At 47.4% G+C, this 12561-nt stretch overlaps 1 protein-coding gene across 7 annotated transcripts in view; it reads left to right on the forward strand.

The window, feature by feature from the left end:
• Positions 1–12561, forward strand: part of LOC139229314 (butyrophilin-like protein 2) — a 549799-nt gene that overhangs the window by 92469 nt on the left and 444769 nt on the right. The gene's annotated exons all lie outside the window — the stretch shown is intronic.

Here is a 12561-nt window from a genome sequence, read left to right on the forward strand (position 1 = left end):
CTTGAATCCTGAGCACACCTTGCTTAATCATTTGGACCGCACGTTCCGCCTGGCCATTGGAGGCCGGCTTGAACGGCACAGCCCTGACGTGGTTGATGCCATTGCCCGACATAAACTCTAGGAATTCGTAGCTTGTGAAACATGGGCCATTATCACTAACCAGGATGTCCGGCAAGCCATGGGTTACAAAGATTGCACGTAGGCTTTCCACGGTGGTGGATGACGTGCACGAATTCAGAATCATGCACTCGATCCATTTCGAGTAGGCATCTACCACAATAAGGAACATCTTTCCCATGAACGGGCCTGCGTAGTCAACATGAATGCGTGACCATGGCCTGGTGGGCCAGGGCCACGGGCTGAGCGGGGCCTCCCTGGGGGCATTACCCAGCTGGGCACACGTCGTGCACCTGCGAACACAGTGTTCCAAGTCTGAATCAATTCCAAGCCACCAAATGTGTGACCGGGCAATGGCCTTCTTCAGCACAATGCCTGGGTGCTCGCTGTGGAGTTCCCTGATGAATGCCTCCCTACCCTTCTGGGGCATAACCACCCGGCTGCCCCATAGTAGGCAGTCGGCTTGGATGGAGAGCTCATCCATCCGTCTGTGGAACGGTCTGACCTCCTCAGGGCATGCTCGGTGTGCGGGCGCCCAATCCCCAGTCAGGACACATTTCTTAATCAGGGATAGGAGGGGATCTCCTTTTGTCCAGATTTTGATCTGGCGGGCTGTGATGGGGGAGCCTGCGCTGTCAAAGGCATCGACAGCCATGACCATCTCGGTGTTTGTTCCACTGCCCCCTCAGTGGTGGCCAATGGAAGCCTGCTGAGCGCATCAGCGCAATTTTCAGTGCTGGGCCGGTGCCGGATGGAGTAGTCATAAGCAGCCAGCGTGAGCGCCCATTGCTGTATGCGAGCTGATGCGTTGGCATTGATAGCCTTGCTGTCTGACAACAGGGATGTTAATGGCTTGTGGTCCGTCTCTAATTCAAACTTCCTACCAAAGAGATACTGATGCATTTTTTTTTACACCATAGACAGATGCAAGCGCTTCCTTATCGACCATCTCATATCCCCGTTCTGCTTGAGAGAGCGACCTGGAGGCATAAGCCACAGGTTGTAGTTGACCCTCAGCATTGCCCTGCTGCAACACGCACCCAACCCCATAGGACGATGCATCACATGTCAGAACCAATTTTTTACAGGGGTCGTACAGGGTCAACAACTTGTTTGAACAAAGTAGGTTTCACGCCCCATCAATAGCCCGTTCCTGACAGTCCCCCAAAAACCAATCGCAACCCTTGCTCAGGGGCATGTGTAGCGGCTCCAACAATGTGCTCAAGTTCGGCAGAAAGTTCCCGAAATAGTTCAACAGTCCCAGGAATGAACGCAACTCCGATGTGTTGCAGGGCCTAGGTGCTCGTCGAATCGCCTCTGTTTTGGATTCGGTGGGCCAAATCCCATCTGCAGCAACCCTCCTGCCCAGAAACTCAACCTCAGGAGCTAAGAACACACATTTACACTTCTTGAGTCGCAGGCCTACCCGGTCCAGTCGGCGTAGCACCTCCTCCAGGTTGTGGAGGTGTTCCTCGGTGTCTCGACCCGTAATGAGGATGTCATCTTGGAATACGATCGTTCCAGGAATGGATTTAAGCAGGCTTTCCATGTTTCATTGAAAAATCGCGGCCGCTGATCGAATGCCAAACGGGCACCTGTTATAAACGAACAGTCCCTTCTGCGTGGTGATGGTGGTCAGCAGTTTAGATTCGTCGGTCAGTTCCTGGGTCATATAGGCTGAAATGAGGTCCAACTTGGTGAACAGCTTGCTGCCTGCCAGTGTGACAAAGAGATCCTCCGCTCTCGGGAACGGGTATTGATCTTGTAGGGACACCCGATTGATGGTGGCCTTGTAATCGCCACAGATCCTGACAGAGCCATCCTCTTTTAGGACGGGAACGATGGGGCTTGCCCAGTCGTTGAATTCAACAGGCGATATGATGCCCTCTCTCAACAGCCGGTCCAATTCGCTCTCGATCTTTTCCTGCATCACATATGGCACCGCTCTGGCTTTGCGGTGCACTGGCCTGGCGTCTGGGGTGATGTGTATCACTACTTTAGTGCCTTTGAAAGTCCCGACGCCAGGTTGGAATAATGAATCGAATTGTTGTAGGACTTGTGAGCACGAACTTCGCTCCACAGATGACATTGCGTGAACATCCCCCCATTTCCAGTTCATCTCAGCTAACCAGCTCCTCCCCAACAGTGCGGGACCATTGCCCGGGACAATCCAGAGTGGCAGCCGATTCACTAACTCATTGTGTGTGACAGCCAACATTGCACTGCCTAGCACCGGAATGATTTCTTTAGTGTAAGTCTGTAATTGTGTCTCAATACGTGCTAATTTGGGTCTACTGGCTTTAAGTGGCCATAGCTTCTCAAATTGCTGAATGCCCATGAGTGACTGGCTGCCCCAGTGTCCAGCTCCATGCGTACAGGGATACCGTTTAATAAAACCCTCATCATCATTGGTGGCGTTTTGGTGTATGAACTGAATGTTCGCCAACTGTAAACCTCGACGTCCATCGATTTGCCCCAAAAGTCATCCTGCCTCAAAGAACCCTCTTCTGGTCCATCCACCTCATCTATTAGTCTGGTTGCAGACTTCCTGCACATTCGAGCTAAGTGGCCACTGAGATTGCAGTTCCTGCAGACAAACTGTTGAAATCTGCAAGATCTAACTGAGTGTTTCCCCCACACCTCCAGCATGAATTAAAGTTTCCATTGTTGAGAACAAAGGGACTATGGCCAGGCATTCCGCGCTGACTGTCCCTTTGACTGCTCTTAAGTACCCTATTAGTGGGTGTCAATGGCCCCATCCCGGGCCGCATTGTCCACTGTGATGGCATGAATGTCCGTTCAGCTTGCCATTGTCTCTGTTGAAGTCCTACTCTGGGGTCTATTGCTGCCTGGGAAGTGTCGGACTGCCCCTGCCTGCCTGCGGGGCTCTGAGTCGCATTGAAGATGTTGACTCCCTGATCCATCGCCGCGTTAGAGGCAGAATTGCACGCGTATATTATTTTCATCTCTTCCTCCTCTGCCATGAAAGTTTGAGCTATCAACGCCGCCGCTTCCAAGGTCAAATCCTTGGTCTCAGTTAATTTGCAGAAAATTCCCGCATGACCGATGCCCTTGATAAAGAAGTCCCTTCGCATCTCCCCCTTGCAGGCGTCTGTGAACTTAGAGGCTGGCCAAACGCCGGAGGTCTGCTACGAAGTCCGGTATGCTCTGTCCTTCACGACGTTGGTGGGTGTAGAATCTGTGTTGGGCCATATGTATGCTACTCGCTGGTTTGAGGTGCTCCCCGATCAATTTGCTAAATTCTTCAAAGGTTTTGTCCGCTGTCTTTTCGGGTGCTAGTAAGTCCTTCATGAGCGCGTAAGTCTTTGGTCTGCAGCTAGTCAAAAGATGAGCCCTTCGCTTGTCGGCCGCTTCATCCCCCAGCCATTCTTTGATAATGAAGCTTTGCTGAAGCCTCTCGACAAAATTGTCCTAGTCTTCCCCAACACAGTACCGTTCCTCTGTGCTACTGGTGGCCATTCTCGTGGGTCATGAATTCCCGTTTCTTGTCAATGTAAAGTCCTTACTCTACAGTATGAAACCACACGAGGCACATTCTGGGGACAAGCTCATTCTGTGGCCTTAACTCTTTATTCACAGGACTCCAAAGACGATGACCCTGCGTGGGACCTCCCTTTTTATACCTGTGTGATCAGGTAAGGAGTGTCTCCCACAAGTTCACCCCTTGTGGTCAAGGTGTGCATCTAGGTTGAGTGTATACAGTAATATAGTGGTGTTGCATTGTGGTTATATACATGACAATTTTAAAGTAATTTTTAATGGTAACACAGATCCTTGTTCTCTAGTCCATCCAGCACCAAGCCTTTTCTTTACAAGTTCTGATAGCTTCCAGACAACGTCCAATTCATGGTGCAACTGGAAGTACCATGTACCAATCAGGCATGACTCTCCATGGCCATCTTTCAGATGAGACATTATGAGGGTGGGCATAAAAGATCCTATGCCACTACTCAAAGAAGAGTAAAAGTGTTCTCCCCAGTGTCCTGGCTAGTATTTATCCATTAACCAACATCATTAAAAAACAGATTATATGGTCATTATTACATTGCTGTTTATGGGACTTTGCATTGTGCATATTGGCTACGGCATTTCTTACATTACAACAGTGGTTACACTTCAAAAAGTACTTCATTGGTTGTAAAGTGTTTTGGACATCCTAAGATAAGAACATTAGAACATAAGAAAGAGGAGCAGGAGTAAGCCTTACGGCCCTTCGAGCCTGTTCCACCATTCAAAAAGATCATGGCTGATCTTCAACCTCAACTCCACTTTTCCGCCTGATCCCCATATCCCATGATTCTCCCTAGAGTCTAAAAATCTATATCTCAGCCTTGAATATACTCAACGATTCAGTATCCACAGCCCTTTGAGGTAGAGAATTCCAAACATTCACGACCCTCTGAGTGAAGAAATTCCTCCTCATCTCAGTCTTAAATGGCTGACCCCTTATCCTGAGACTATGCTCCTTAGTTCTACACTCTCCAGCCAGGGTAAACAGCCTCTCAGCATCTACCCTGTCAATACCCCTCAAAATCTTATATATTTCAATGAGATCACCTCTCATTCTTCTAAATTCCAGAGAGTATAGGCCCAATCTACCCAATCTGTTGCCAGGAATGGTCAGTCTATATGTAGATTAAAGTCACCTATGATTACACTAGTATCCTTGCTACATGCATCTCTAACTTCCTGTTTGATGCCGTCCCCTACACTACCACTACTGTTTGGTAGCCTATAGACAACTCCCACCAATGTTTTCTGCCCCTTGGTGCTCCTTAGCTCCACCCAGATTGACTCTACATCTTTATTTTCTGAACCAATATCCTTTCTCACTATTGCTCTGATTTCATCCTTTACTAACAAAGCCATACCAACCCCTGTTCCTTTTTGTCTGTCCTTCCCAAATATCGAATATCCTTGGATATTCAGTTCCCAACCCTGGTCGCCCTGCAACCATGTCTCCATAATTGCTACCATATCGTATCCGTTTACATCTATTTGCGCTGTTAATTCGTCTACCTTGTTACAGATGCTTCGTGCATTCAGATGCAATGCTTTTAAATTCGTCTTTTTAACATTATTAGACATCTTAACATTATTTTGTACTATAGCCCTATTTGTCTTATTGCTATTTTTCTTACCTGGATCCTATTTGTTAGTGCACTCTTGTGTTTGTATGCTCTGTCCCTTCCTGACATAATCTGGTTATCCTTACCTCAATCATTCTCCTGCATTGCTTCCTTTTCTTTTCTCTTTCACATTCTACATTGCTCTCTACTGCGCCCGTCCTTCCCCCCCCCACATCCCCTTATTTAGTTTAATAGCCGCTAACACCCCCTGCCCAAAAGTTCTTTGCATGCATTTATTTACAGTTAAATTGTATAGAATTATTTATAGAATAACAATTAATTTATTCATCAAGTCTATTTTTCTTCTATGCTTCATTAGGATGAACAGATCGAGCTGCAGATGAATAAATCTAAGGGGTAATTTTACAAGGCATGAAGCCTTGCTACATGGTGTGAGGACCCATACTCACATCTAGTGAGGCCTCACACAGGGAGTAAAGTTGCACAAGTTACCCTTGTAATATAAATTACACCAACTAAAACAATTCTATTAGTTAACAATTCATGTAGATTTCTTCCAACAATAGATTATATTAATCCATTTAGAGTTATAATTGATTTTGCATATTTATGAATTATGAGAAAGAAAGAATTTGCTTTTATATGGCGCCTTTCACGACCGACTCAGATTGAGTAGATTGGGCCTATACTCTTGACTGAGTAGATTGGGCCTATAGAATCATAGCAATTTATAGCATAGAAGGAGGCCATTCGATGCATCATGTTTTTACCAGCCGAAAAAGAGCTATCCACCCTAATCCCATTTTCTGGCTCTTGGTCCGTAGCCCTATAGGTTATGGCACTTCAAGTGCATATCCAAGTATTTTTTAAATGTGATGAGCATTTCTGCCTCTACCCCCCTTTCAGGCAGCGAGTTGCAGATCCCCACGACCCTCTGGGTGAAAAAAGTTCTCCTCAACTCCCCTCTAATTTTTCTAACAAGTACTTTAAATCTATGCCCCCTGATTATTGACCTCTCTACTAGGGGAAATAGGTCCTTCCTATCCACTCTATCATTTTATACACCTCAATCAAGCCTCCCCTCAACCTCTTCTGTTCTAAAGAAAACAACCCCAGCCTATCCAATCCTGCCTCACAGCTAAAATTGGCTTTGATAGATTGGGAAAATTCATTAAAAGGCACGACGGTGAATAGGCAATGGCTATATTTAATGAACGAGTGCATGAATTGCAAAAGTTATACATTCCTTTCTGTCGTAAAAACACAAAAGGAAAAGATGCCCAACTATGGCTAACAAAAGAAATTAATGATCCAAAAAGGAGTTATACAAAGTTGCCAGAAAAAGTAGCAAGCCTGAGGATTGGGAGCAGTTTAGAATTCAGCAAAAAAGGACCAAGAGATTGATTAAGAGGGGAAAAATAAAGTACGAGAGTAAACTTGCAAGGAACATAAAAACTGACTGCAAAAGTTTCTACAAGTACTTAAAAAGAAAAAGATTAGTGAAGACAAATGTAGGTCCTTTACAGATGGATATGGGAGAATTTGTAATGGGGAACAAGGAAATAGCAGAACAATGAAATAAATACTTCGGTTCTGTCTTCACAGAAGAGGACTCAAATAATGTCCCAGAAATGCTAGGGAACCAAGGGTCTAGCGAGCAAGAGGAATTAAAGGAAATGATTATTAGTTAGTAAATAGTGCTGGAGAAACTAATCAGACAGAAGGACGATAAATCCCCAGGGCTTGATAATCTGCATCCCAGAGTACTAAAAGAGGTATCCATGGAAATAGTGGATGCATTGGTTGTATTCTTCCAAAATTCTATAGATTATGGAACAGTTCCTGCAGATTGGAAGGTGGCAAATGTAATCCCACTATTTAAAAAAGGAGGGAGAAAGAAAACAGTGAACTACAGACCAGTTAGCCTAACATCAGTAGTAGGGAAAATGCTAGAGTCTATTATAAAGGATGTGATAACGGGACACTTAGATAATATCAATGGGATTAAACAAAGTCAACATGGATTTATGAAAGGAAAATCATGTTTGACAAATCTACTGGAGTTTTTTGAGGATGTAACTGATAATAGATAAGGGAGAACCAGTGGATGTAGTGTATTTGGATTTTTAGAAGGCCTTTGATAAAGTCCCACATGAGAGGTTAGTGTGAAAAATTAAAGCACATAGGATTGGGAGTAATGTATTGGCATGGATTGAAAATTGGTTAACTGATAGGAAACTATTCTGTTCCGAACACAGGTAAGACTGCACACAGGGAGGTTAAAGTAACAGTGACCTCAGTCTTTATTAAGACACTCCAGAGTGCATAACGGGCCTTAGGGGCCGGCTTATATACAGTGCTCCCAAGGGATGCTGGGATCCCTTGGGACTTCAGGGGATGCGCTCCCTGGTGGCGGAACATGGGAGTGCATGCTTTACAGATACACAACATCGCTCCCCCACAAAGTCAAAGTGAAAACTATTTACAAGGTGAGGCTTTCTTTCCCTGGTGGACCGCCTCGGTACAAATGTCTGTTCTGGTGTGTTGGCTGTGCCCTCGCTGGGCTGGTGTGTTGTTGGCCCTGCAGGGCTGCTGGGTGAGCCTGGCCTTGCTGGGCTGTTGGGTGTGATGGGTTCGATTTCCTGGTCCGGCGTGTTGTCATTGATCCTTTGGGTGTGTGTTGTGGGCTAGAAAAAGGTGCTGTCTGCTGTAGGTTGTTCAGGGCAGTCTGTGAACCGCAGCCTCGTTTGGTCCAGGCGCTTTCTGCAAATTTGTCCATTGACTAGTTTGACTACAAACACCCTACTCCTTTCTTTAGCTATCACCGTGCCCGCAATGCACTTGAGACCATGTCCATAGTTTAGCCCATACACAGGGTCATTCAGATCAATTTCCCGTGACACAGTGGCGCGACCATCGTTTACATTTTGTTGCTGCTGCCTGCTCTCTACCTGATCATGCAGGTTGGGGTGAACCAGCGAGAGTCTGGTTTTAAGTGTCCTTTTCATGAGTAGCTCAGCCGGGGGCACCCCTGTGAGCGAGTGGGGTCTCGTGCGGTAGCTGAGCAGTACTTGGGACAGGCGGGTTTGGAGTGAGGCTTCTGTGACTTGTTTGAGGCTCTGTTTGATTGTTTGTACTGCCCGCTCTGCCTGCCCATTGGAGGCTGGTTTAAACGGGGCAGAGGTGACATGTTTGATCCCATTGTGGGTCATGAATTCCTTACATTCGGCACTGGTGAAACATGGCCTGTTGTCACTGACCAGTATGTCAGGCAGGCCGTGGGTGGCAAACATGGCCCTCAGGTTTTCAATGGTGGCGGTGGTGGTGCTTCCCGATATTATTTCACATTCAATCCATTTTGAAAAAGCAACCACCACCAGGAACATTTTACCGAGAAACGGGCCCGCATAGTCGACATGGATCCTTGACCATGGTCTGGAGGGCCAGGACCACAAACTTAGTGGTGCCTCTCTGGGCGCGTTGCTCAACTGAGCACATACGCTGCATTGCCGTACACAGGACTCTAAGTCAGACTCGATACCGGGCCACCACACGTGGGTTCTGGCTATCGCTTTCATCATTACTATACCCGGATGTGTGCTGTGGAGATCCGAGATGAACGTTTCCGTGCCCTTTTTAGGTAGCACTACGCGGTTACCCCACAACAGGCAGTCTGCCTGAATGGACAGCTCGTCCTTTCGCCGCTGGAACAGCTTGATTAGCTCTTGCATTTCAACAGGGATGCTGGCCCAGCTCCCATGCAATACACAGTTTTTTTACTAGGGACAGCAGAGGTTCTTGGCTGGTCCAAGTCCTAATCTGACGAGCCGTGACAGGTGATTTATCATTTTCAAATGCTTTCATGACCATCAAGTCTGCGGGCTGCGCCACCATCAACAAGTTTGCAGGCTGCGCCATTTCCACCCCCGTGGTGGGCAATGGTAGCCGACTGAGAGCATCCGCACAGTTCTCGGTGCCTGGCCTGTGGCGGATGTTAGTTATATGCTGATAGCGTGAGTGCCCACCTTTGTATGTGGACTGAGGCATTAGTGTTTATCCCCTTGTTTTCAACGAACAGGGATATGAGGGGCTTGTGATCGGTTTCCAGCTCAAATTTGAGGCCAAACAGGTACTGATGCATTTTCTTTACCCCGAACACACACGCTAATGCCTCTTTCTCAATCATGCTGTAGGGCCTCTCAGCCTTAGACAGGCTCCTGGAGGCATAGGCGACAGGTTGCAACTTCCCCGCAACATTAGCTTGTTGTAATACACACCCGACTCCGTACGATGACGCATCACATGCTAGCACAAGTTTTTTACACGGTTTATGCAATACAAGCAGCTTGTTGGAGCATAAAATGTTTGTGGCTTTCTCAAAAGCAATTACTTGGTTTTTTTCCTCATACCCAGTTCTCACCTTTATGCAATATCACATGTAGGAGCTCTAAGAGGGTGCTTAACCCCGGTAGGAAATTAACAAAATAGTTGAGGAGTCCCAGGAACGACCGCAGCTCCGTGGCTTTCTGTGGTCTGGGCGCGTTCCTGATAGCCTCTGTCTTGGTGTCTGTGGGCTGAATGCCGTCTGCCGCGATCTTTCTCCCCAAAAACTCCACTTCTGTTGCCATGAAGACGCATTTCGATCTCTTCAGCCGCAGCCCTACGCGATCCAGTCGCTGGAGGACCTCCTCCAGGTTTTGTAGGTGCTCGACGTTGTCCTGACCCGTGACCAATATGTTGTCCTGAAAGACCACCGTGTGTGGTACCGACTTGAGTAGGCTCTCCATGTTTCTCTGAAAGATCGCTGCAGCCGACCGAATTCCAAACGGGCATCTGTTGTAGATGAACAGTCCCTTGTGCGTGTTGATGCAGGTAAGGCCCTTTGAAGACTCCGCCGGCTCCTGAGTCATGTAGGCCGAAGTCAGGTCGAGCTTGGTGAACGTCTTGCCTCCTGCCAGCAGCAAATCGGTCGTCTGCCTTAGGTAGCGGGTATTGGTCCTGTTGCGAGAAACGATTAATAGTTACTTTATAATCGCCGCAAATCCTGACCGTGCCATCACTTTTGAGTACTGGAACAATCGGGCTGGCCCACTCACTGAATTCCACTGGGGAGATGATGCACTCACGTTGCAGCCTGTCCAGTTTGATTTCCACTCTCTCCCTCAGAGAGAGGAAGCAGATGCTGAAGTACACGGGGTGTACACATTTTCAACAAAATATCCACCTATAATGCTAAATGTAAAATTGAATGCCTTACCCGTAGCCATGGAACTGGACACTGGCGCTAGCCAATTCATCATGAGTAAAAAAATGTTGGAGAGACTGTGGTGCAACAAGGCCCCGGAAAAGTTTCCAATGCCTGGCTCAAAAAGGGAAGGAAATTTGTTGAGAACCTGGGTACATGAGGCCTCATCGACATGTGATAGCGCTCGGATGTCATCCCAGTTCCAGCGGATTTTGCCCAGCCAGCTCCTTCCAAGCAGTGTGGGGCCATCACCCGGGACAATCCAGAGTGGCAGTTCGTGCACCGTGCCCTCGTAGGTGACCTTGACCATGGCGCTGCCCAGGACAGTGATAAGCTCTTTGGTGTACATTCTCAGTTTCATGTGGATGGGACTCAGGGCTGGTCTGAGTGCCTTGTTGCACCACAGTCTCTCAAACATCTTTTTACTCATGATGGATTGGCTAGCGCCAATGTCCAGTTCCAAGGCTACAGGTAAGCCATTCAATTTTACATTTAGCATTATAGGTGGACATTTCATTGAAAATGTGTACACCCCATGTACTTAAGCATCTGCTTCCTCTCTCTGAGGCTCGAAATTGCTTTGATCCACCATGGACCGATCTTCCTCTGCCACGTGGTGGTTAGCAGGTTTTGCAAAGCTTGCAGCTCATCTGCAAGCTCGTTGGAGGTGCCCCATTGTTCCACAGCTCTTGCAAACATACCCTTTGAAGCGGCATGAATAGGCTGAATGGAAGCCTCCACAAGGCCAACAAGGTGTGAATTGCCTTGCATTCATCCTTTTGTTGCGGCTGAGTCATCTGGGTCACCTGAGGCCTGCTGGCAGTTGCAGACTCGTGGTTTCTGCCCTGTACATTTCTGCTCGCAAACACAATTCCAATTAATTTATGTACATTGCTAGCACTTGTGTGCTGAGAGATTTGTTTGGTGTTATCACTGGTGGACATAAACGCCTGTGCTATCACAATGGCCTTACTGAGGGTCGGTGTCTCTACAGTCAAAAGTTTTAGTAGGATGGTCTCGTGGCCAATGCTCAGTACAAAAAAGTCTCTGAGCATCTGCTCCAGGTAGCCATCAAACTCACATTGTCCTGTAAGTCGCCTTAGCTCGGCGACGTAGCTCACCACTTCCTGACCTTCAGATCGCTGGCACCTGTAGAACCGATACCTCGCCATCAGCACGCTCTCCCTCAGGTTAAGATGCTCCCGAACGTGTACACAGCTCCTCATACGACTTATCTGTGGGTTTCACCGGAGCCAGAAGATTCTTCATGAGGCTGTAGGTCGGTGCCCTGCAGACCGTGAGGAGAACCGCTCTCCTTTTTGCAGCGCTTCCTTCTCCGTCCAGCTCATTGGTCTCGCTGTTCGACATAGGCTTCCTAGTCCTCGCTCTCCGAGAACTCTTCCAGGATGCCCACAGTTTGCTGCATCTTTGCGTTGGATTCGTATACTCGTCGCCAGTTATTGTGTTCCTAACACAGGTGAGAGGTTAAAGTAACAGTGACCTCAGTCTTTATTGAGACACTCCTGAGTAACAGGCACTAGGGGCCGGCTTATATACTGTACTCCCAAGGGATGCTGGGATCCCTTGGGACTTCAGGGGATGCGCTCCCTGGTGGCGGAACATGGGACTGCATGCTTTACAGATACAAAACAGAAACAGAGAGTAGGAATAAACGGGTATTTTTCGGAGTGGCGGGCAGTGACTAGTGGGGTACCACAGGGAACAATGCTTGGGCCCCAGCTAGTCGCAATATATATAAATGATTTGGATGAAGGAACCAAATGTAATATTTCCAAGTTTGCTGACGACACAAAACTAGATGGAACTGTGTGTTGTGAGAAGGATGCAAAGATGCTGCAAGACGATTTAGATAGGTTGAGTGAGTGGGCAAACACATGGCAGATGCAGTATAATGTGGATAAATGTGAAGTTATCCACTTTGGTAGGAAAAACCTGAAGACAAAGTATTATTTAAATGGTGATAGCTTGGGAAATGTCGATGTAAAAATGGACCTGGGTGTCCTTGTACACCAGTCATTGATAGAAAACATGCAGGTGCAGCAAGCGGTTAGGAAGGCAAATGGTATG

The sequence above is a fragment of the Pristiophorus japonicus genome, chromosome 18 (genome assembly GCF_044704955.1).
Source record: "Pristiophorus japonicus isolate sPriJap1 chromosome 18, sPriJap1.hap1, whole genome shotgun sequence".
In the NCBI taxonomy this organism is placed as follows: domain Eukaryota; kingdom Metazoa; phylum Chordata; class Chondrichthyes; family Pristiophoridae; genus Pristiophorus; species Pristiophorus japonicus.